This window comes from Macaca mulatta, chromosome 20 (assembly GCF_049350105.2).
Source record: "Macaca mulatta isolate MMU2019108-1 chromosome 20, T2T-MMU8v2.0, whole genome shotgun sequence".
NCBI lineage: Eukaryota > Metazoa > Chordata > Mammalia > Primates > Cercopithecidae > Macaca > Macaca mulatta.
The window spans coordinates 59,463,117-59,490,554 of record NC_133425.1 but is presented as its reverse complement, the minus strand read 5'-3'; positions in this window follow the sequence as shown (position 1 = coordinate 59,490,554).

The following is a 27,438-nucleotide window of genomic DNA, read 5'->3' as shown; positions in this document are numbered from 1 at the left end:
GGTGGTTCTGAATGTCATTAGACAAGCTTATAGCTCAGGTCATTATATTCTCTTTTTAATATTCTTAGATTTTAATATTCATAAGTATTGATGTTTCATATCAAGACAAAGACAATGCTCCTATATATGGTTTTCGTCATGGTAGAAATGGTTTTACTGGTCTTTCATTTTGTTATCCCCCTCAATTTGGGAGGATTTAGTAGGAAAAAGTTTTGCGTTCAGATTCCATTAATTGGAAGATGTCTATTTGACATTTTGTTTTGGGTTTCAGTTAATGTGAAAATACTGAACTTACTATGCTTCATCTTCACGTGAGCTACTATAAAGGTTCTTGCTGGATTTGTTCTCCACTTGGTTTGTTTCGGAGTAGGGTGAGCCTCAAAACAGCAGCTTGAAGAACAAGGGGTTATTTATGTTTTTCTCACGTACTTGGACAGTTGAACAGGCCAGGTCAGTGGCTTAATTGCAATCCTCACAATCATTCAAGGACCCAGGCTCCTTTTAGTTATTGATAAACCACACATAGTTCCAATAGGATTATTGACGTATTTGAAGCAGAGTCATTACCATGTCCAATTTTCAGCAGCTGAGAAAAGGAAATCATGGGGAAAATGGTGCAGTGGTTCATGCCTATAATCACAGCAATTTGGAAGGCCAAGGCAGTAGGATTGCTTTGGCCCAGTAGTTCAAGACAAACCTGGGCAACACAGCAAGACCCATCTCTCCAAAAAATAAAAACCTTAGCCAGGCAGGGTGGTGCACAACTGTAGTCTCAGCTACTTAAGAGGCTAAGATGGAAGAATGGCTTGAGTCCAGGAGTTTGAGGCTGCAGTGAGCTGTGATTGTGCCACTGCACACTGTACTCCTGGGTGACAGAGTAAGACCCTGTCTCAACCAAAAAAAAAAAAGGAAGGAAAGAGAGAAATAAAGAAGGAAAGAGAGAAAGAAGGAAAGAGAGAAGGAAGGAAGGAAGGAAAAGAAAAAATGGAACGGAACAGAAAAAAGAAAAGAACAGAAAGGAGAAAGAAAGAGAAAGAAAAATCAAATCATGGGAAATTTAGTCTCATTGTCATAAAGTAGAAGTTTAAAACTGGCACACATTACTTCACACCAAATCCCATTGTGAAAGATCACCACCTGTGATCATATGAAGATCCCTGGACTGGGACTATTGAATGTTGAGAGACCACATGGACACAGGCAACAGAGAAAGTTGCTCTGACAATTGCAAATACCGACAGCCAGACCTATTACTAAGGTCAACTTGGATCTTGTGGCCACAGGAGAACCTCCAGAAAATTTCATCCACATCACTGATCTCAGATGATACCAGCAGACATCAACCTAAATTTCAGAAAGGAGATTGGGGAATAATGCTGATGGATCTAGCTAAAATTCTCTGTGAAAGATGTGGATTTTTATAGATGATTAATAGTCTCTACCTCACATTCCATAACCGGGTAAGTTGGTAGTAAAAGTGGTTCTGGCTTTAGGCTGCAAGGGAAGGGATTGGGGAATATTTTCTGATTTACTAAGCTGATGAGCTCTCTCTTGTAAATCCTAGTTTCCAGAGAATGTTACATTCCATTTGATCTACTAGACAAGACTTAGCATTGAATCTATGCATTAAAAAGCAAAGTAGGAAAAATTTGGCATAAATTGGCTAATATGACCACAGAGGGAATTTGTATGAAAATAGAAAGGATATACACAGAATTTAGTCTTTAGGAAACTAGTTGGCTCCTGCGTGGGATGATCATGGCCAAAAATTATCTGTCATAGGACTATGGGTCAGGGTTTGAGCATATCTGGTAGGAAAATGCAAAACACACAAGCAAAAGTGGGGCTGATACGTTCTTGGACAGAAACTCAAAATATGCATCACTTGTGAGTAAAGAGTGGAGATGACATATAAGAGAGGAGGGATTTAGGGTCAATAATGAGTGTTGAAATTGTCCTGTTGGGAACTTTGTGGATATTATTGGTCCGTGTTGGTACCAGAACACAACATCCTTGGCTAAAGTGTGGGTGTGTACATCTATGTATTATGTGAGTGGCCTGTGGATCTGTTGAAGTGTATGTATCCTTTCTTATGTGGACAGAGAGAAAGGAAAGGGCAAATGGACCTTCCATTTTTATTAACTACTACTCTGGCCTTAGCACCATGCTCAATTATTTTTATAGAAATCTCATTTAATTCATACAAATGAAAAAGTAGTATACATTTCTTTATTTCCCAAATGAAGTTATGTGGCCGAGGTCACTCAGAAGTCAATAATGGCCCTCTGATGCCAAAGCTTATGCTTCTTCAGTTCTAGGACACAGGCCCATGCTTGTATCGTTCAGTCCAATAATCTAGCCTGAAGAAGAGATGTCTAGAGATGCTAATATACAAATAGCATGGACACTAGAATTAAGGACAACAAAATAGAGTGCAGAGAACAAAAGCAGAAGAGCCATATTTGAAAACAAAAACGAAAAATATTACTAAGGATTTAAGAAAGCTGGCTGGATGCAGTGGCTCATGTCTGTAATTCCAACACTTTGGGAAGCTAAGGCAGGAGGATCACTTGAAACCAGGAGTTCAAGATGAGTCTGGACAACAAAGCAAGACCCCATTTCTACAAAAAAATTAGATTTTAATTTGAGCCCAGAGATCGAGGGCACCACTGCACTCCAGCATGGATGACGCAGAGAGACCTTGTCTCTACAAAAAATAAAAATAAAAATTAGCTGAGCATGGTAGCTTGTGCCTGTAGTCTCAGCTGCCCAGGAAGCTGATGGGGGAGGATTGCTTGAGCCCAGGATGTCTAGCTGCAGTAAATAATAATTGTGCCACTTCACTTCAGCTTGAGTGACAAAGTGAGACTGTCTCTTAAAAAAAAAAAAAAAAAAAAAAAAAAGAAAGCATCCTATTTGAGATAGCATTTTAACCAGTCTCTTACGATTGATATCTGCATTTGACGGATCTAACACCTTGTTCCATGTTCCATGTTCCTTGCCCAAGGCCATACTTGACTGAACACCGAGGCAAAGATTCAAGTACTAACACCCGAAGTAGCTGACTCAAAAACTTCATTGTTAGTAAGTCGTATGATCTAAATCGGATGAAAATATGCTTTATACTTCAAGCACAGGAGCCTCTTGAAAGAGTTAATTTACCGTAGTGCCAAGAAGGAAGCAGGGCTTCCAAGCCAACCTTTATAGGAGACATATGTGAGGTGAAGTCTGACCTGACTTTGGGGCAAGTTTAATTGATCTGGGCATTTGTCTTTTAATTGAGAAAATGGGGATGATAGCACCTTATATAAATGCCTGTGAGGATTGTCAAACATATATACGCTGGCTTTAAAAACTGCAAATATATAGAAGGCATGAAAAATAGTATAATTCATATCCATTTGATTAATGTTGCTATTTCAAGTACAAAATCAGCTCAACTTAGCGTTTTCTAGAATCTCTCTAATAGTCAGGAATAATGAGGAATGTGAACTCTTGATTCAAATTAGCTGACTTCAAATACTGACTCTTCCCTATCTCTCTGACATAGGGCAAGAAGACACTTTGTCTCCCATGCTTCACTTTACTAGGCATAAAATGGGGATAATCAATATTTATCATATCATGTGGCTATGAGAAGGGTAAAGTTCATAGCATCATGTTTATCACATAGTAAGATCTATAACATTGGTATACTATGCCATTTCTTTCCAGTGTTAGTTTAATTAAAGGTTCAAGGTCACCATCCAGGCTGCACATTTAATCATCTGGAATGTCTTCTTCTGATGCCCAGGTATCACTTCCAGAGCAGGGCTATCTAATAAAAATATAATGCAGGTCGCATATGTAACTAAACTTTCTAATAACTACCTTAGGAAAAAAGTAAAAAGAAACAGGTGATTAATAATACGTTTTATTTAATCCAGTATATTCCAAATATCATATAAAAATATTGATTTTTTAAAAATATTCTTTCATATTGTTAGAGAAATTCTTCACTGGAAACTTGTTAAAAAGAGAAAGATATTATTCAAAAATATTGCAATAAAGAAGGAAATGAGCTCAACTCTGAATACAACCTAGACAGCTGATGCGTTATAGCCAATGAGCAGAAATCGAGGGGTCAGTAGATAAAAAATGTTGAAGAGGCAAAGTCAAGTATAGAGGGATTCTTGCTAAACTGGTTCAACAGGATCCTTTCTAAAGACAGGCCAAAGACATTAAGGGTAGAAGGTGAGAAACTTGATCAGAAATCAAGGGTGATTAGCTACCGTCGTCGGAGAGATTCTTGCTAAATTAAATTAGTAGGATTTTTGTTAAAACTGGGCCTGGCAGATTGATTAAGGATAGGGCTCAAGAACAAGACCCAGTTGAAAAGATTGCTCAGAAGAGCCTGTGTAAAGGTTGGTGAAAGTCTTTATCAGTATAGAGTCTCTGTTAGTATATCGGTTGGTTTCAGAGTAAATATTTGAAATCTAATGTGAATTTTACACTTACAGTGCATCTTAATTCAGGCTAGTTACCTTTCACCTGTTCAGCAGTTGTCATGGGCTAGTGGCAACTGTATGGAACAATGCAGTCCCAGAGAATCCAATTCATGTTTATGTAAAGTAGGTCCCAGACATTCTTATTCATTTATTTTTTATTTATGTATATTTTTAAGTTATTGAAGTGATACATTATGCAGACATATTGAAGAAGAAGGATTTGCTCCAGGTTGCATTCTTCACTGTTGCTTTTATGAACTTTTGGGTTTTGCTAGACCCAAAACATCACCAAGAATTTCGTAACCCAGTTTGGCACTCCGTCCTGTTTAAAACCTTCCTGGCCTGTTTAATGACAGGTGAATTACATGGGAAAGTTCTATTATAAATGCAGTACACAGGTTATTTCAGGAAATCAGCATGTCCTGAACTTTTTGAGCTCTGGCAATGAATCCTGTTGATATTTAAAACCAAGCCTGTGTTCTCAGAAAATAAACTAAAACTGCAGCTTTGAGAAAGCTGATAACTTCGAGTAAATCCACTGTTATTTATCAAAGATGAAACTCATCACTACATTTTACATATCTAAAATACCCTTTTAAATGAATCTCGATAGTGTTAAATTGAGTTTAGCCTAAAGTTGCCTCTTTACATATTTTATGTTCAGCCTAAAGGTTTCTCTTTACCTAGTGTACTGTAACCAAACTGGATGTGTCAACAGATTGTAACCTACCCCTCTTTTTTTCTTTTTTTCCAGAGATAGAGTCTTCCTCTGTTGCCCAAGCTGCTGCAGAGCAGTGAGCAGGTCATAGTTAATTGCAGCCCCAACTCCCTGAGTGATCCTCACACCTCAAATTGTAACAAGTAGCTTAGTTTCAGCCAATCACAGCAGCCGATTTTTGGTTAATCACAGGGTTCCACTGTTCAAACCATATTCAAATAAGGCAAACTCCAAGCCGTAACCAATCCAGCCGTTTCTGCTCCTCACTTCCCTTTTCGGTGTGTAGCTTTCCTTTTCCTATCCATAAATGTTATTCAGTCATGTAGCGGCTCCTGAGTTGTTCTGAACCTATTCTGGTTCTGGGGGCTGCCTGATTCACGAATCATTCTTTGCTCAATTAAACTATTACATTTAATTTGTCTAAAAGTTTTTCTTCTAACAATAGAAACCTGAGTTGCAACCCAAGTCATGTGCTGCACGACCCATGAATGAGAGTTTCAGTATGTACTACTTTTCAGACTTTCTAAGTTTCTGTTAATTATTCTGGTGTAAATTGGGCTATGTCATAACCACCCCTGGAAAGCTCCCTTTTTCTCCCAGAGCTGGAGTTGCGTTTCTCAATCACAAGCCCAAAGGCTGTTTTATACACAGGCTACTCCTCAACTATTGTGTAACTGTACACAAAAGCCATTAGTATTCCAGAGGGAGGATTTGTGTTTTGTGTTCGAGGAAGCTCACATTAGACTCAAGGTCTTACTACTCGTTTGAGGCATCTGAGGCCCCCATGGTGACTCGTGAAAAGGCTTTTATTTCTTCAACATATGTAAATTGCAAAGGGTGAAGTCAATGTGATTTAAAGCTAACATCTCCTTAAGAGTTCAGAGGAGACAAAGGCTTTATGAAATGAAATAGTAGAGAAAATTGAAGTTCCAACATTTCAATATAATGTGATCATGAAGATGGAAAATATTTAGTGAAATTAAAAGTTCAAGCTCAGAATGCACATCGCTCTTAATCTACATCTGTTCCTTCCATTTAATTTATCTGACATGCTTCGATTCTTTCAAGAGAATTCTCAAACAAGATATATTGGATAAAGGGATATTAGTGAGATGACCTTGGGGGTCATATTGCAATTTATGCAACACTTTTTAAAGAATGTTTGTCAGGCTTAGATGAGAGCATATTTTAAAGGTTTATTAAATAAAGGTTTATTTAACACACTTAAACCTTGACCAAAGCTTTGCATTGTCATTTGGCGTAATATAATCATTTATAGTGATAATCCTCACTTTGTTATTTTAAATTTCCTCAAATAGAAGAATCGCTTTTCTTCTTAAAGATTTAGGTGGTAGATAGATAGATAGATAGATAGATAGATAGATAGATAGATGGATAAATATATCATAGCTGTGAACTACTCATTTGAGAAAGTAATTGTGCTTAACATTCAGTGAGAAAACAGCAAAATGTGTTTTCTTTAGGTTAAAATGTGTTTTCTTTAGGCTTAATGAGATGCTAGTGTTGATGTATCATCTGTACTTAGGCAGTGTGTCACAGGTCTGCATTGCACTGTATTCTTAAATAGAAATCCAAAACTAGCAGCAGTGTGTTTGCATTGCTGTGTTGTGTGTTAAAGAGGAATGCAAGCCCTTTCCTTTGTTCCGATTGTATAAAAACAAAGCAAACAAGGAAAAAAATGGATCTGCTTATATAGAAATGCCCTTCTCACTCAAATGGCCTACAAATAAAAAGACAAACTGTACAGAGCACCCTCGACATAACTAGCTCATCTTAGAAAAACACTCCATTTTATATTTCATAGGGCATTTTGCCAACAAGAATAAGACTTTCTGCATAATAAACAAAAAAGATTGCATCCAACCAGATAAGGCCACAAACAAGCACACTCTTATCACCAGTTCTCTGAGAGGACTCCGTGACTGTAAAAGAGCCAGGTCTTCAGCAGCTAAAAATGGTCATCTTAACTGACACCATCTTGTAGTCACTTGTGATAAGAGTGTGGCATCTGCCACCAAAGGCTCTGCCACTTCAAACACTCTTCCCTGAAGACCAACGGATCCCCTGGCCCAGACCAGGACTCCTTTTGTCTTCTTAGCTTCCCCTGGACTGGTTTATTAACCCTTTCTCCTATCTCCTTTTCTCTTGACTTTAAATGTTGCCTTGCTTATTGTGGAATGTCTATAATATTTATACATGAGTTAAGTATACTCTTACGTGTGGTTTGCAATATTGACTAACTTTTGGAGTGTCTTGGACGTTCCTGTGGCTCTGACTCCTGAATGAATGGGAAGTACTAAGGAGAATTTTGCCTTCTTGGAAATTCCATGTTGCTCATGGCTTTTGTGATTGGAGTAGCGTTAATAAGAGCCTGACGTGGCAAGTGGCAAACAGGCATACACCTGGTTATCTCTAACTTTGCACCTCTCATGACACAAACACTTCCAAAAAGTGGGGAGGGGTGCACAATAGAATCAGTGATGTGTTTAGAAAACTAGAAGTTTTATAAACATACCTGACTAAATTCAATACTGTAATTTTTAACCCACATTTACTACATATGAAGATGTTACACTGGTTCCAGTATGATTTATTTACTTATTCTTTCATTCTAAGAAATATTTCATGTATACCTACTATGGGTCAGACCCAGGACCAAGTTCCAGAGATTGAATTAAATGCCCACCAGAATAAAGAAAATGTGGCACCTAAACACCATGGAATACTATGCACCCATCAAAAAGAATGAGTCCATGTCCTTTGTAAGGATATGGATGCAGCTGGAAACCATCCTTCTCAGCAAACTAGCACAGGAACAGAAAACCAAACATCTCATGTTCTCGCTCATAAGTGGGAGTTGAACAGTGAGAACATATGGACACAGGGAAGGGAATATCTATCACACATTGAGTCCTGTTGGAGGGTTGGGGGAAAGGGGAGGAGGAGAGCATTAAGACATATACCTAATGCATGCAGGGCTTAAAGCCTAAACCTAAATGATGGGTTGATAGGTGCAGCAAACCACCATGGCACATGTATACCTATGTGACAAACCTGCACGTTCTGCACATGTATTCCATAACTTAAAGTAAAATTTAAATTGTAAGTCCACCGGACAAAATCCCTGTCTTCATGGAGCTTAAAGCCTAAAGCAGGAAAGAGCCATAAGAAATATGTAATTTAAAAAATAAATAAGACTGGGGTGGTGGCTCATGCCTGTAATCCCAGCACTTTGAGAGGCTGAGGTGGGCAGATCATCTGAGGTTGGGAGTTTGAGACCAGCCTTGTCAACATGGTAAAACCTTATCTCTACTAAAAATATAAAAATTATCTGGGTATGGTGGCATGCACCTGTAATCCCAGTAACTCTGGAGGCTGAGGCATGAGAATCGCTTGAACCTGGGAGGCAGAGGTTGCACTGAGCCAAGATTGCACCACTGCACTCCAGCCTGGGCAACAGAGTGAGACTCTGCCTCAAAAAAAGAAAAAATTAATAAATATAAGCACCTGAGACTACAGGTATAAAAGATATAGGCTACAAGTATAAAAGGGCTTAGCTTACCCTGGGGAAATCAGACAAGTCTTCCTTGAGGTAGTGTCTTCTAAAGTAAGTGCAAAAACTTGAGTAGGAGCTTTCAAACAGCTACTTATGAAGATATATTTTTCAAGGCCCAAGGTTCAAGGCTGATGTTAACAAAAAAAGCCAAACTGTAAAATATTTAGAGGTTTGTTCTGAGCCAATGAGTGACCATAACCCAGGGAATAATCTCCAGAGGTCCTGAGAAAGTGTCTCTTAGAGAGTCAGGTTCCAGTTAGGTTTAATACATTTCAGTGTGAGAGAAGATATAGGCAGACACATAAATCAATACATGTAAGATATGCATTGGTTTGACTTGAAAAGGTGGACATCTTGAAGAAGGGGCTTACAGGTCATAGAGGAATGCAAAGATTCTCTGGCAATTGTTGAAAGAGTTAAGCTTTGTCTAAAGAGTTAAGGTAAATGTTTGAATGAAGGTAAGGGGGTTTGTGGAAGCCAAGGTTCTTGTTATGTAGATGAAACCACCAGGTAGCAGTCTTAGAAAGAATATGGTAAATGTCTGTTTTCAGACCTTAAAGTGTCAAACTCTTCTTTAATCTCTCCTAGATCAATGAAAGACCTAGAAAGGGAAGAAGATTATAGATTCAAATTTATCATACAAAAGATGGCTTTGCAGGGTTATTTCAAATGTGTCAAGAAATATGCTTTGGGGTAAAATGTTTTTATTTCCTTTAGGGTTGGCTTTCTTTCCCGTGATGCCACACCAGAGTTAGATTGGAATTTGGTACCAAACTCATTGCTACAAAGAGGCTGTTTTTATCAATTTTATGACCCCTATGTCATAGTAATGCCTTAACATAGAGATCATAAGAGTGATGAAACAGACTCGCTTAGGTTACTTGGGCCTAAGCCCAAAAAGGGAGAGGGTATAGTGAGGTGTGTCCACCTCCCTTCCCATCATAGTTGGGAATTCAATTTTTCAGATTTTACTTGGCCCAGACTGGGTCCATTCAGTCAGTTCAGGGATCTTAACATTTTATTTTTGGTTTACACTAAGACCTGAAATCTACATAAGAAACATACATGTGCACAAATAATTACACTGCAATAAAAGGAATATTATAATTTAGGCATGAAACAAAATGCAATAAAGATGATGACTTTTTTATTTAAAGACTAAAAAAATTTTAGAAACCCAGCATTTCTTACTGCTTTAAACACATGATGTTGAAAATCTTCCCTAAAAATATACTTTCATAGCTGTGTTAATTTGGGTATTTCTATCAGAGCCATCTAGTTGACATTGTGTCCCTTGCCCAGATTTCCCTATAATGCAAAATTATTTAATTTGTCCCATTTACATAGACCTCTCTTCCTCTTTACAAAGTCATTAATAACTTAACCAACTAGGACAATATCTCAAAGCTTGTGGAGGAAATTAAATGGTTCATAGAGGCATAGATATTATTTTAATATTACACATGCTAAATTTTCTTGAAGAAATCTTTAATAAAATGCTACTGTTTATTAGGGAGTTTTCTAAAGGATTGTTTGCACATATTCAATAAACTGATACACTAAACTTAAGATCCCTGAACCAAGTCTGCTAGATATTAGGTTTTAAAATCTTTATATGAAAGACTCGTTCTTCAGCCTAAATGTGCAGTTCTAATAACATTGTCCATGATATGTCACTGCTATTAAGAAGGAAGATACAGAGTACTGTGAAAAGTGAACACATGGTTTATTAAAGTTTAAAGTAACTTCTCTTTGGAAAAAATTGACATTTTAAACGTTTACAGAAATAATTTCATGATTTTCATTGGTGAGACATGAAAAAGATATGAGCACCGAGAGCTGTATATTTATTCAAATTTTATTCAAACAAAATGAAATTTATTTTCAAATAATGTGTTCAATGATTTAAAATAGAAAATATTTTAGAGATCATCTGTTATAAAGTCTAACTTCCTCATTTTGTACACAAGCGCTTGGCACAGATAGGTTTATGGCAGGTTTGAGATTATTCAGCTGATGAATAGTGGAATCAGGAAGAGAATTCTCTTTTTCTGTCAGTTTGATGCTCTTTCCACCTCACAGCACAACTGTCTTCTCTTTATTACTTGGTCCATATTTCTAGGAGAATAACAATTGCTTAGAAAGAGGAAGGGTAAATTATTGATCTATTTGTGCATATTCAACACAGTAAAATCAAGCAATAGTGTCTCTAAATAAAACAGAAAGTAAATGTTCGTGTCGCATTAAAAAAGAAACTAAAGATTTGTGTACTTCTTTAAGAATCCTCTAAAATACTCAAAAGAATTGACAGTATTCTCTTCTTTTTAGTCTTTCGATCCTGTCAGGAAACTCAGACAATTTAGATAAACATTATGGTTCTAGAAGATTGCAAATCTGTATTGCAGGGCATTTTCGCAACAGGAGGTTTAGTGTTGCTCAGAATTTAACATGTAATTGGATGAATATGTTTAAACTGTCAAAGGCAGTCCTGTCTTCTTTACCAAAGAAGAGGATAAATGGAGCTATGTCAAGACTATGTTCAGGTAAAAGGCAGATCCAAACTAAAATCTCCTTCATTTGACCTAATCCTATATGACTCAGAGAAATAAGCATTTACTTTACTGACCATAACCCGGTGCCTCTCTAGCTCTCTTCCCTCCACTCCCATTCAGATGTTGTCTGGTATTTTTTTGTTTTTTGTTTTTTTCATTTTTTACATTTTTTACATTTATAACATAAATCTTCACTCTGACCTCCATGTCCCCCTCTACCTTCAAATATGCACACGTGTATCTCCATGAACTTTACAACTTGGTCTTTTGCAGGCAGCCCCTGCCTCCCTGTGCATGGACAAGTACTTCCAGAAGTTGGCTCTCTTAGTGCTGCCTAACTCTCGCTTTAATACCTTGTCCAGAGGACAGTCTAAGCCAGTGATGAAGTGTGAGATCTAGAGCTGGGCCATGCTGTTCTGAATGTCCACTCTACCTGCAGTGATGAGCTCCTCAGCAAGAGGGTTAAATAACAAAAAGCTAGGTTTACTCACCTGTGAAACGCACACTTGAAGTTCCGGGAATGGATGACAGGATGACCACTAATTGAATGAGATTACAGCAGCATAATACAATGACAGTAAATATCGGTTATTTGTTATAATCTTGATATAATCCCAATCATTTATCAACTCCTTTCTATGCATCACATTTTATAGAACTCAGATCTACCCAACCCTCTTCACACAAATCTAAATTTTGAATCTTGGACTTTATTATAAAGCTTCTTACTTAAGCACATATTTCACGCCCTCAGTTGAGACCTACAATAGACCATAGTCTTTCTTTTATAGGTCTATGTAAAATATTTTAATGATGTTGGCTTGGGGAAAAAAATGCTTGTTGTGATTCAGACTTTCTCAGGTTGTGGTCAGATCCTTAAGGTGTAGTACCATTGAAGAGGACACTGGTTGGTATAGAGAAGCAAACATATTATTTCTCATTCATCCTAGATGTATGGCTGAGGCCCCTCTGGCAAAAGACGTATTACCAAGAGAAAAGCATACACATTTATTTAGTATAGGTTTTGCATAGCACAGCAACCTTTGCCATGAAATGAATACTCAGAGAAATGGTAAACCTGTGTGTTTTTTTTACATTTGGTTTTGTGAAAAAGTAGGTAGTCCTGTGATCACATAAAATAGTGTAACGTAATGGTAATAAACTGGGGTGAGGAATTTGGCAAGGCTTGTTTGTTCAAATTCTTCTTTGTGTCGCTGTATCTTCAGATACATAAATGTGCTTTTCCTATGGGTATGGGGAGGGCACCATTCACATGAGGGTCTTACGATATCCTTCACAGGAAGGTAAGAAAATTGCTCCTAGGTTTCATGACTGCTTCATGAGACACACGTGGAAAAAGGCCAAAGAAGAACCCTCTGGCTGGCTTCAGCTGCTTTCTCAAATGTCAAGGTGTCACATTTTGGGGGTAGTAGTATTTTGGTGCATGAGTAATTGAGGTTTTGCCATTACTTTTAACTGCAATTACCAACCTAGTATGTTTTGAACCAACCTAATATGTTTTGGACCCCATCATTAGAGACCATCCTACGTCAGAAGTGATAACCTGATGTCACTTAAATGTAAAGAAAGGAGTGGATATGTGATTCCATAAAAGGAAGTTTTGTTTTGCCTTTTTAGAATACAAGGCCACCCCTGAGCACAATAAATAGGAGGGATCAATAGTGGAGTCAAGCCTCTGAACTCAAACAGGAGGGCCAGTGGTATAAAAATATAAAATCTAATTATAAGATTTCTCAACCAGATTAGCTGTATGCATAAAGTGCTGTTTCATTTTCTTTGTGTTTTGTTTTTAATTTGTTGTTGTTGTTAGTGGTGGTTTTTTGTTTTTTTTTTTTCTTTCTTTCTTTCTTTTTTTCTGGTTGCTAGCAACAGAAACTGACTGCGGCTAATTCAAAAGGGAACAAGAAAAGTAAACTAAAGAAAAGGAAAAGAGATGAAAGAAACAAACATAAAAAGAAAACAGTTCACCTAAGTTTATGGGAAAGTTCAGCAAGTCAAAGCAAAGCTAAAGAATCAGATCTGAGAAAGGACAGCAGTCAGGAGCTAGGACAGGTTGGGGATTTAGGGTGAGTACACCAGGGACAGCCTTCTTAGGGACCACCTGGGATGGAGCAGCTGCAACACACGTGGTCCTTAATACCACTGCTTAAGGTTTACATTTCTGGGAGAATGAATCAAATGTTCTAGTTATAAGTCACATTGCATAAGTTTGACCGAGGAAAGTCTAAGCATTTTGACTGCCTTTTTCACAAAGAAAGTCAAGCAAGTCAAGTCTTAAGCAAGTCAAGAAGAGAAGCAATTCTCCAATGGAGAATTGAGCTGCTGATATCAGAAGAGAATAAACATAACCTAAACCAGCCAAATCAACAAATTAATGCAATGACCTTTCACATAGGGATCTGTACATTCTGAGAAAATTCACATGAGATAATTCTGCTGGAAAAATCAGTGAAACATTACACTGGCAAAGCTGTAAAATTATTGTTGAAGGGTGGGACCACCATTAAAAATCACATTAAAGCAGATCAAACCATATAAAGACACTGTAGAAAACATTTATATCGCCTCATTATCTCAAAATTAATATGCTCCTTTAGGTTGTAGTTTTAACACACCCAATGAACACAAAACATCACGAACATCTCTTGAATATTTATGGGGTGCCAAACTTGTGATCTGCAGGGACTGTCACCACTGGCATGTCACAGTTATTGTCCAGGAGCCTGTACCAGCTACCTGCCTCTCTACACACACACACACACACACACACACACACACACACACACACACACACACACACATTCTCTTTCAGATTAATATACATAAGATTTTCCTACTTTGATCATTTAAGCAATTTGAACAAAATGATTCAATTGTTGCACTGTCCTAGTGCTTAGACACTTCTGATGATGAGACTAAATTCATAACATTAATCTTCAGTTTGACATGCTTAATCCTGAATCATAAAATCACCCATATGTTATTTTTATGTGTTATTAAGGTGTGTGGGGCTGGATTACACACCATCTACATTATTTTATTTTTATTTGTCAATTTTTTGTCATTTCCATTATTGAGTTTGTTTTATAATTTATGTATTTTATTATGGACTTTTATTTTCCTTGTATTCTCCAGAATAGTTACTGGAGTCTACAACGTGTGTAAAATTGGGGTGGAGGGAAATGTAATATTTGACAATTTTTTGTCATATTGCCATTACACTGGTAGAATAGTAAGAACCCACAAATAATTATGTAGGGACTCATAAGACTAGGAGATAGAATAGTGACTTTTGTTACACACATACACACACACACACACAGTCTATGTTATTCGGGCAGATAGAACTCTCAGTTTGCATTTTCAGACACAAACTAGATCTGATATTCTAGCTATGCAAATTTAAACTTTATGATTGAGATGTTATTTTTCCTATGTGTAACATAATCATAAGTAAACATTTTCTAGCTACATGAGCTAACAACCGAGGATTCAACAATCTCACAAAAAGGGACATGTTTTTGTAAAGTTCTGGTCACATATTAATTTTAGTACTACTGGACTTCTTTTGACATTTTGTAAATGAGTGCCAGACTAAGAAGATAGAATTTTACTTGAATACATTGTTCAGGTTTCAAATTCAAAGGTTTAATTTGTAAATGATTTTTCCCTATGTGCATAACACCTTTCCTTCCTCCAGTCTAATTCCTACTCAATTACTGAAGTTTCACTAAAATCCAACTTGTATACAGTCTTCTCTATTTCCTTCATGTTAAAGTGATGGCTCCATGAGCTTGCTTTGCACATATTGTTAGGGCTTTCAAGTGATAATTTTATGACAGGTAGTCTAAGGACTGAGGTAATCTGTGATTTCAATACTTTGAACAGACATAGAGCATGGAAAAATTCAGGACCCAACACAATGGAAATCTAAAAAAAATGATTTTATTTTGGAGACCGGACCAACTTCCATCATTCAGAGAGACATTGCCCAAAATTTAAATCTGGCTGGAGTATTATTGTTCAGGGAAATGTTGATGTCATGAGTTCTCATATAACAGCAGCCAGACAATCAGTATTTGCTTGGACAGTACCCATAGTTCCAGGAGACATGCCTTTATGGAAGGCAGATGGGTAGATTAGCAGAAACATGGATGCTAAATTGAGACACCACCAAGTTTAAATCCATTGACCATTCTTGAGAAGTTGTGGATGACTTGACCTCTCTTAGCATTATCAGTATTAGCTATAAAATTGGGATAATTCCTACTGAATATGCCTTAAAATTAATGGAATAATGTATAAATAGATAATACATTAAAAAATATTGATCCCATATCTTCTTTGTATACTACAAAGACATAGAGACCTGGGTGATATCGAAGGATGCATCTCCAGGCGTAGAAGATGAAATGGAGAGTGCACCTGAAGAACCAGTGCCCCATATTAAGTGGGCTTTTTCTAGGGCTACTGTCAAATTGTTCCTTTATTTAGCGTTGCAATAATTTATGTCTTGTCTTCTCATGTAAACTCTAACACACTCTAAAATGATCTTTCCCAGTAATCAACCTTCATTTTTTTATGAGTTGTTGTTTATATAGTAATTCTGTCTTCAGAATCTACCTACATTATGCCAACATTGTGTTCAATGTTACAGAAAATTTGAAGATAGTCTGTACTCTTTTATAAGCCACTTTTATTCTCACCGCAAAGTGAACAATGATGCATATCAACTAGCAGAAATATATTTAAATGTTAACTGTTTCTTTAATTTGGAAGAGATGAATTTTTAAATAAATTTTTAATATAAGCAAAGGTGGTATCCAAATAGGTAAACAAGTATCCTCAAGATGACAGGGTAAGTAGTTTGAGCTCTTGAAATATTGCGTGTAGATAAATATGTTCACTTAATATTATTTGGACAATTAATATACATATAAACCCTTTTGGAAAGCATTGTGAAGGTCTAAAACATGAAAGATTGAAACATATTTTATATATTTTGATCGACGATAGATGCAAAAGACATGTATGTTCTTATTTAACATATAAAATTGATTAAAGTTATATATCTTTCAATCATATATTCACTGCTCAGAATACTATGCAGCTGCTAAAATGGTAATTGCAGGTTTGAAGCAACTAGGAAATAATGTACGATAAAAATTTGCATATTTTTTTCTTGAACTTGATGTTCTATTTCTGCCTGTAATTAAATTGTGTGCTGTAGTAGTTTTTAAATAATTGCCAGACATTCTTTAGAAAACAATCAGAAAATAGATTTAAAAATTAAATAGATAGTGTCATTTTGTATCAAGGCTGTTTGTATTTAGCTTTATACTTAATATTATAAATGTGTTTTCTAGTTTATCTGCAGAGCACTTAAAGTATAGAGAGTTATATCAAGGATTATACAAATGATATTCTTTCATTAGCTCGGCATCAAATGGTAAAGAGATGAGCTTCTTCTAAGATGTGTTATAACTAAAATTCAGAGAGAAATTAAATAAGTCTTATAAGGTTCACAGCAGAGCCCAACTTTTTGCCTATAATCAAACGCTTTGAATGCAGACACATCAACCAAAATTTGCTCTTCAAATTGCAGTTTTTTCCTAAGTCCCAGAATGCAGAAATTTGTGGCAGAAAATGCGGGTTTTCATGTAAGATAAACCTTGCAAATCATGAAAGGCAGCAATGAAATCATTAGTCGATTTGCATTCTAAGGCATTAGACATTTTCCTATGAAGATAACTTACACAATGTTGTGATATAGGAGTTGAAGTGTTTATTAATAATGATGAAATGAATAATCCCTTACATTAATACAGCACTTTACAGATTACAAGGCACTCTCATATTTTGTCTTTCATTTAATTCTCTTAAACACCTTATAAAGGAGGCAGGATGAATTTTTATTATCCCTATTTCATCTGGGTGCAAATTCAGGGTCAGTGAGGTTAAGCTGATGCCAAAGCTTTCAGAGAAACTGGAGGGGTTGGCACTTACTCTTGACCTTTGAGTTTAAGAACAGTAACTCTTCTTCCTACTACAATAATATTTCTCAAACTGGGAATGTTTCTAAGAGCAAAAATAAAATAATGATCTATAATTGTTTCTATATTATTAAAATATATTCTCACATAAACTACTTTAAACATCTTAGGCTTTAGCCTAAATAAAATTATGTATAAAATACTAAAACAATTAAAAGATTCTCACACGTCCAATGTACCCCAAAGTATATATATATTAAAAAAAGGGTCATAATTTACTGGAATTAAATTATTACCTGGAATGCAAAACTAACACCAACTGCTAACAATAAAGTTTCTTTGAATTGCATAGTATGTATTATTATGGGTGTCACATAAAGATTTATTTCTTCCTGATATTGTCTCTTTGGAAATGTTGAGAAAACTTCTTTGGTTGAATTCATTCTGTTCTGGTTCTGGCTTGACTGCATATGATTGTAACACCTTTGCATTAAGTTTACTTCAGCTTTTTGTGCATTAACAAAATAGTACTATTTGATATAAATACTTTCACAAATCCAAATGCAAATTTACGCACTGAATTCTGAGGACAATATTCAGTTATATGGTGGGTGATTCATAGAATTAGGATATGTTTATATAGTTTATCTGATTACAATTAAAGTGAGTAAAACAAAATCAATTTACAGTGAATATTTATACTTTGAAAAACATTTGTGGAAATCTTCTGAAATTAATATATGTTTTTAGGAATGTTTTATATGCAGTATCTCCTTAGGGTAGAACAAATATTCACTAGCTACAGTGAATTTTCCCACCAGCTATCGTAACTTGTGTCTGAGTTCTCACACCCCTTAGTGGAATAAATATTATCTGAATCTTACCAGTAGATGGAATGAGATTGAGAAAAGATAAAGCACATGCTGAAACCAGGGTGTTAAGCTAGATTTATGTGTGCCCCAACTACTTTCCTTCATCCATGTGCCTCTAAGTCTGGGAATGATCTCTGTTTAATTGACCAAGAACAGTTTTGATTTTAGCCAACATCCAACAAAACATTCTTAACATACAGCAAAGAATATCAAATATTGATTCCTTACTATTAGATACTACTTCAGTAAATTATAGTGCATATAGACCTCAAGGCAACTTTCAGCATGAGATATAGTTTTTAAGTAAAGTCAAGGTCAGTACTTATTAATGCTTTGGGACTATGTTTCTTTGAAACACAAGTAATATGTCTTGATGTTGCTTGCTGAAATGTTCGTTTCTATATTGAAGGAGAATATGACGTTCTCAAAATGTTAAAAAGCGTGCCCTGTAGGTTTGCCAGAAATCTATGGATGTTAACAACATAAAACTTCCAAATTCAAGGTAATAAATATTCCAATACAGTAACACACAAGATAGGACAATGCCCCCATTGGGGACTTATAATTTTTGGTTAGAATTTTAAAATCACATGGGATGTCTATATTAAAAGGATACAAGATACTTACGAAAATATTTATATCTAATATTTATGCTAAATGAACATAAGAAACTTGGGCTACTAAAATCTAGCTTTTTTGTGCATAAATCGTCATTAAGTCAGTCTTTCAGATAATTTTCATTTAAAGTCCCTTTATTTAAAGCCCCTTCATTAGTATAAACTTCAATTATAAAATTATATATATATAATATCCTTTTATGTATATATACAATATATATTGCATATGTTGTATAATTATAAAATTGCATATATGTATGATTGTGTATATATATACATATATATATTTGCCTGTCTTCTTTATTTCACATACAGATTACAAGGCATTTGGTGTTTTTTTTTTTTTTCTTTTTGTTCTGGTCTAGTCCTATTTCCATATGGCTGATTTCTTACTGATTTTATAACTCATAACACTGATTCTTACTAAGCAGGTCTTGGCATGACCCTAGAGACACAGGAAAATGTGATACCCACTCTTACTATAGATTAAGAGAGTTTTTTTTTTATCCTTTCTCCAGCAATCAAATATTTTAGCCTTGCTTATCTCATTCCTGGATAACTTTTCATAAGCACATGCCGTTAACATTGTTTACATACATTTTAGCTTTTTCTCCTCAAAATTCATTTGATTTTTTCTCAAATCACATTGCCAGTGTGTTTACTCTAAATCTGTTATACTGTATACTCAGTTTTCCAGTTCTCAATTTCAACTTCTCTTTTGCTAATTATTCCAAGTAATTGGTGTGCCATTTTCTCTTAATAACATCAAAAGTCTATTCATACAAATGGGAATTTGGATTTGATGCTACTGAATATTGGAAAGTTATTTTTCTTATAGATAGGAAGATATTCAGTTGGACTGCAGATTTTACGTCCCACTGGTGCTGATTCGTTAATGGGCATTTTGTCTCACTTTATTGTGAAATTAACAGAAGCAGGTACTATGCCTATAGTGTTGGAGGCACAATATTGAGTCATACTCAGTATTCTGTAAAAACTATTTTTATATAAACAAATGACTGCTATTTATTAACCTATTCATTTGTTCAAGCTATTAATCAAAGCTTCATTTATGTTGTTAATGTCTTTCAATTGATAATTCAGTCTAGCTTAGGTTCTTCGTTTTGAAACTCTGTGAAGTTTGTTCTATTCTGGAGTAACTCTGGCAATAAGAGTCTTGTTTTTTCTTTGCCAAAATCTGGCATGCAGTTTCTGCTGATTAATAGTATTTCTAAAATTAAATAATATTTCTAACATCATATAATGTTGAAGACTTATTAGAGCTTAGAAATTTCTAAGGTGAAGAAATGTTCAATTTCCAACTTTTTTCCAGGGTGAAGATTTTTGGGATTTTGATTTCTAATTCATTTATAATTATCATAATTTTAATCTGATCAGGTTCTAAATTAATTACATATCTCTTGAAAAGTCCAAAAAGTAGCCTGCCTCTTCCAGCAAAAGTCTGTTTGATTGTCATATAGAAGACTGGACTCTCACCTCCAGCATTCTGGACATTATATTATTTTAATCTAATATTTGTTCTACTTTCTATTCTATAACAATAGTCATGTTTATCCCTTATAGGGTCATCAATTAATGTTCCTCAACCAGATGCACATACCAGTAATTTTGTAATTTTTAGTATATTATGTTAAAACTTAATACAGAAACTAATTCTTCCATTTACTCCATTATCCTCTATGACATGCTATCCCAGTCATACAGAAAATGAAGAATAGTTTAGAAATTAATCCTGAAATATTTTTGAAAACATTTTAAAAAATGATAAATTAAGTTGTCATAGACAACACCAAAGAAAAACATAGTTACCAGATAATGTCTAAGTATTAATTTATTTTTATTTTACCGTATGTGCTCCTATAGGATTCTTTAATTTTGATGTTTGCTTTCATTCATTCCATTTTGTATTCTGGTTAAATCTGGCTCTGCCTAAAACATGAAAATTGTGTTTTAAAGATAAAAATTATGGTATCATTTTACATTCTTTACTCAAATTGCAACTTTAGTACTTTCTAGTTATACATATATGTCTGATATTTTATCAAGCCTCAGTGTAACATTTCCAAATGACATTGGAGAATGTTATACATCAGACAGCATCAGAATCACATTGTGCCACAAATGGATCCTTCATATTTAATGTCCAACTATGAATCTAGAATATAAGGGATTTAATACCATTATTTAATGGTAATTCTTCCAATGTTCACTGAGTTACAAAGAAGAAAATCAGAATAGAGAAAATCAACGATGAGTCAGCATTTTACTGACATGGTTATGTCTATGTTGATATTTAGTGATATGTGTATTTACTTATCTATGTTCAAGAGGACAAAAAAAGAGCTGGAGTAAAATCTGGAGAGAGACATGTGTAGAGAGAGGGATTGAGATTTTTGTCCCATATACATTTTTCTCTTAAGTTTGACCTGTTGTAGAGTAGCAACATTACAGCCTTGGAGTCGGAGAAATTTGAGTGTTAGTCTCACCTTTGTGTGACTACTTCCCTTACAATTGCATGGCTTGTGTAGGCTTTATAAATAATTTATCCGAGATCCTCTCTGCCCATAATTAAATTTTAAAAAGAGGACGGTGAAGGCTAATACTGTGAGAAGTATTAATTATATATATTTCCTATCTACATATTTCATAATGTATCCTGAATATAGTGTCTGAAACGTAGATACTCTCTTTGCTTCATCAAGTGCTACTCTGTTTTGTGCACATCAGGCAGTGGTGTTTTTTCTGAATGTTCATCGCCTGTGATGTTTCCTGAGCCAAAGAGGATATGAAGTATGTGATATTTACATCATCTAATGTATTTAGACTTAAGTTAACTTCCTAATTCAGGTATAAAGTTAGCTCACTATGAATCAATGGAGAATTACATTCATGATCTCGGATGTCCCTTGGAAATCTCTTGAGGATTATCCTGTTTCCATACTTTCTCCTCCTCCTCTTCAGCATCAAGTAGAACTGGTTCACTGAACGTAGCTCTCACCTCAATTGATGATTCTAAAGTCTGAGTTGTAGAAACATTGAAACCACTATTGCAACATCAATCTATGACTTACAAATTTTGTCTCCCATAGACCCTCATATTATTTATATTTGTTTTGGTTGTGATCATACTGTAGACCATCTTATTACAGATGGAGTCACAAGTGGGATTTCTGGGTTTATATAGTTTGGTTCAATTGTCTTGACTCAATCTCTGGATCCTCTTAATATTGTAAATGGATATAGAAGGCATTCGTCTTTGTATTAATTTTCTCTCAATTCTGACTACATCTCAAGTTAGGTTTCATTGTGCTTTCCAAAATTATTTAGACCATGCCTCACATGCTAAGTGGAATGTGAGAATACAATGAAAAGCAGGTCCCTGCAGTCTTAGCAGTTAATATTCTAATGTATAAGTATACAAATCAGTCCATAGTCACTAAGATTAACATGGTGAAGTAAAAGCATTTTTCAGTGAGACTGTATAACAAAAGGATCTGATACAGATGGGGGCCTGAGGAAAGTTCTCTTGAGACAGCTATGTTTTATCTGTTGTTCAAAAGACGAGAAGGTAACTAGGCAAAGATGGGTGGTGCAATGGAAAGAAGCATATTAAAGGTAAGATATTGTATAAAGCTTCCAAGGCAGGTGAGTGATCCTATGCATGTTACAAGAAGTAAAAGAAAGGGATGTACGGGTGGGTAGAACTGATGTTCTAGGAATACTCAATGGGTAATGGGAGGATTAATTAAGCCATGTTAAAACGTTGAGATTTTATCTAAAGACCAATGGAAAGACATTGAATGATTTTGTGCATGGAAGTGGAATACAGGGATCTGCATGTTGAATAGATACTCGATAGGGAAAGGGAAATGTGGTCCAGAAATTGATATTCAGGGAGGCAAGTGAGATAGAGGATGTGTATATCTAGGAGATAATTAATCTTATTTTGGACTAAGATGATGACAAGAAAAATGGGAAAAACATCACAAGTAAATATACACTTTAAATCATTATATGTATTTTAAAGTATTGGGAACATCTCTTTGGAGTAATGATTCCACCCGTGAACAGAACACTAGTGATACCATACTCAAATTTTGCAGCCTGGTGACTACTACAAATAATATTTTTTTGTTTTTTTCTGGAATGGCCCTAGACCTTGAAAACCTCTAGAAAGCTTGAACAGCATCTCAGAATGTGCAGAATCTTGAAAATTTTGCACTGTGCACCTCATAAATAAGTTAAATACTGTCTGTAGTTGATGAATCAGGCATGCCACATGTTAGGTTCTGTCAACAGCAAAGACGACTATCACTTCCTCCCTCACTGCTTAAATAAGTTTAACTTGAATGGAATTTGAAAAGCACTAAGATGAGGTACATTGACTGGAAACTGTAATTGAATCATTCCCATAAATGATTAAGGCAATGGGAAACAAAAGGGAAAGGACTGAAGATTTTATAACCGTTTTTGGATGAAATAGAAGCAGCTACGCCTGCCCCCAACTGTCTGTGTTAGTCAGGGTTCTCTAGAGGGACGGAACTAATAGGATAGGTGTATATATGAAGGGGGGTTTATTAAAGACTATTGACTCACAATCACAAGGTGAAGTCCCACAATAGCCTGTCGGCAAGCTGAGAAGCAACTAAGCCAGTGTGAGCCCCAAAACCTCAAAATAAGGAAGACCACAGTGCAGCCTTCAATCTGTAGCCAAAGGCCCGAGAGTCCCTAGCAAATCACTGGTGTAAGTTCATAGTCCAAAAGCTGAAAAACTTGGAATCTAGTGTTTGAGGACAGGAAGCATCCAGCACAGGAGAAAGATGAAAGCCAGAAGACTCAGGATGTCTCTATTCAAATTATCCTGCCTGCTTTATTCTGGCTGCGCTGGCAGCTGATTAGATGGTACTCAATCAGATTGAGGGTGGATCTGCCTCTCCCAGTCCACGGACTCAAACATTAATCTCCTCTGGCAATGCCATCCTGACACAACTAGGAACAATACTTTGCATCCCTCAATCCATTAAAGCTGACACTCAGTATTAACCATCACACCCCTACAGATAGTACCTTATAGCCTCATCCCCAAATAATAATAATTGTTGACATAAAACAATTGTTTACTCTGTGTCAGGCACTGGGGTAATCTCTTTACATAGATGATCTTAATCTAATGCTCACAAAAATCCAGTGAAGTAATTTTTAAAGCTACTTTTTTTAGATGAAGAAAGAAGTCAAATGGCTTGCCTAAGGTCATAAAGTTTGTAAGCGATAGAGCCATGAAGGCTCATTTTTCACACTTAAGCAATACTGCTTTGCGTTATGTGGTTCAGGAGTTCTGATGTCTTGCCATGGAAGTGAGCAGTCTCCATGAGGGAATGTATAGTGTGTATTTGTGGCATCTGCTCATTCAACAGTAACTGAGTAAGCACCTACCATATGCCAAATACTGTGTTCATGTCTGCTCATGTAGTGAGCATGACAAGTGTAAAGTCTGCCATCCTACCACTTGTAGACAAGCAAGAAAGGCAGAAAATTGAATGAGGATTAATTTTTAAATATAATAAAGGCTATCAAAATGAAATAACAGAATATCCTAGAGATTTATAGCAGGACCGAGTATCCTACCCATTTGGAGAGAAATTTTGAAAAAGGAAATTGTAGACAGACACAGTCGGGCAAGAGACAAATAAGAGAGTATTTGTGAAAGTTTTCAGGTGAGCAAGAACAGGGCATGTTTTGGGAGTAAATGAGTACATTGTGGCTAGGGAAGAATCAGAGAGAGCATTAAGTGGTTTGATAGGTAAACCAATTCAAGACCATAGAAGAAAATGTAAGTTATATTAAGAAGGTTAAATTTTATCCTAAGGACAGAGGGAAGCCACTGAAGAAGAAATAATAGGCATAGAAGTTTAAGACTTTGGCTGGGTATATTGTGTCCAATGGATGAGACTGAGGGGAGCCTAGATAACCAGTTATTCGGGTATGCAGTAGTTACAGGATGAAGGTGGCAGATTACAGTTATCTTGGACAAGAAACTGCTAGTTAGGCTGGAAAGAAACAAAATTTGAAATCAGCAAGTCAGAATAATAGTTTTATGGTATAGAATGTGTGGGCTAAGGGAAAGGAAAGGCTCAAAAAAGACGTAAAGCTCTCTGTATTGGGTAAATTACTAGATGGTGGAGCTATGCTCTGAGATGAGAAACAAAAAGTATAGGGGAAGTGATGACTAATTTCTTTTTCGATCACCTTTGTTTAAAGTACCATGCCAAATGGGGGTATATCTCCAATGGGCATTAAATAATAAGTCTGGGCGTCAAGAATGAGGCTCTTTCTTACCAGAATTGAGAGATGCCTAATGGATCAGGTTGCAAGCTAAGATTGTGACTAGGACTATAGCTAAATGTTTTAGAACTAGGCACAGTTAGGGTTCTGATTTTCCATAAAGAAAACAGATGGTACAGATGTTAGCCTTTTGGAAAAGGTAGAGTACAGACTTCAGTTACATAAGGGAGTCTTAGAAGGTAGAAAGGGAAATAATAATAAATGTGGCAGAAATTAAGACCTATGGGTTGCTCCAACTGTGGAAAGAAAAAGGAAAAACACATTAGGGGATTAAATGGTTAATTTTTGGGAACGTAAGGTAGTTTGACCTCAAAGAAGGCTTGGGTAACAATTTGATAGGGATATGAATAATACTTACTCCCACTACATTTCAAATATAGGAGAGAACCATATTAACCCTTGGGTATGGAGCACACTAAGCCTTTGAATTTGAGTATTAGTATACATACTACTACTATGCATGAGTTGCAATTCTAGTTTTGAGTTTGGGCACTCAGTGAGCTTAGATTAGAGAAGGCTGGATATGGCAGAGGGAAGGTTGTTATCCGGGAATCTGGCTATATCTGGTCATTATGTACTAGTAACTATGATTGTCTCATGTAATATTCACACATAAGACAATTAGCCCTGAGAAATGAAGGAATTTGACCTAAGTTAAAGTGTTTATGAATGACAGAGCAAGATTTTGGCCTGGGTGGGGACTGGGAACCAAGACTGGCAATATTTAAAGCCTGATCTCTAGGACAGATCAGAAGCTGTTTTTCTTGGAAAGTTCTTCCTCACCCAAACAAGTGGGCTTCCTTGAAAACTTAGGTGATATTCCTTAAAGCTAACATCTCTCCATATTAAAGGCAAATTGCCAAAAACCTGATACATATATAAGTCATTTCTTTCCAAATCATGTTTTAAGCCTCATTCTATGGTGTTTTGTCAATGATTGCCCTCTGGCATCTTTTTTCTAGGTTGGAATATTAAAAATAATAAACAAGAGCCAAGTCATACCCTAGATAAAAAGGGTAGAACGTCTAACTAAAATCACCAATATTAATATTTATGGAGAGCTTTCTATCAAAACACTAGCTGATTGACAGGACTTATATTTTATTATGTGACAGATGAAGATACTGAAGTTCAGACACTTAATTGATTATATATATTTTTATAAGTAAAATAAAGTGGATTTTTCACCATTTGCACACATCATAGAAAAAGAAAAAAATTCAAACAATTTTACCCATTTAGAGATTATGTTTGGCATGTCTCACCCAATATGTGACAAACTGGCAGAGCCAAATTTCACTTTGGCAACTGTGGCTGGGGGAGATTTTGTAACTACTGGATGGGAATTTTATACTTACTTATAGCACGCCAGCTATCCCTGAGTATTTTCCAGCTTCCCATGCAGTTGGGTTAGAGCCATGCAACCAGCTCTGATTCATGCAATGTAACCAGAAATAATTCAAGTCACACTGGGACAAAGACTATTTAGAGAAAACTTGTCTTCTCCATCTCTTTTCCTCCTCTGTCTCAGTAACCTTGGAAGCTCTGCATTACAGAAAATACTAATTACAAGATGGAGTCAGCCTAGATAATTGAATACACAGTTTGAGGAGAGTGACAGAAAAGCATGTCTCTATTCTGAAAAAAATAAAAATAAAAAGATTAGTTGTTTAATTAAATGTTACACTCTTAAGCCACAGAGATTTGAGGATTCTTTGTGTTGCAGAGTAGGCTATCCTATGTTGATGCAAACTGTAGATACAAAGCAGCTTAACCTGAGAGACCTTAGGAAATCATAGCGAGTTTCAATGAAGAGAGCCATGCTGTGTATATTCAGACACCAATGGGCAGAGAACAATTATGCAAATGTTGCAAATAAGAGCCTTGTGTTCAAAGTCACAGAGTTACACGATAGTAATAGTAGATATTACACACTGAGTTCTTCAAGAAGTTGATTCTTAGATGGATATTTTAATGCAGTAAGTTTATTGAGTGTTTTCAGGATCAACATTGTTGAGGAAGTAATAAGGCATGATTGAACAAAGAGAAATGTAAACTGAAATGCAGTCATAGCATTTTCCTGAAATTTTTTACAGGGCTCTCGAGCTGAAATGGATTTCCAAAAATGTCTTGAATCAGGTTATGGGCACCAGGCCTTTAGACCCCACATAGACCAGTAAATTGTTGGAGGATGCTGTCAGAAAGAAGTCATGACTTTGTCAAGGCAGCTTAATTCAG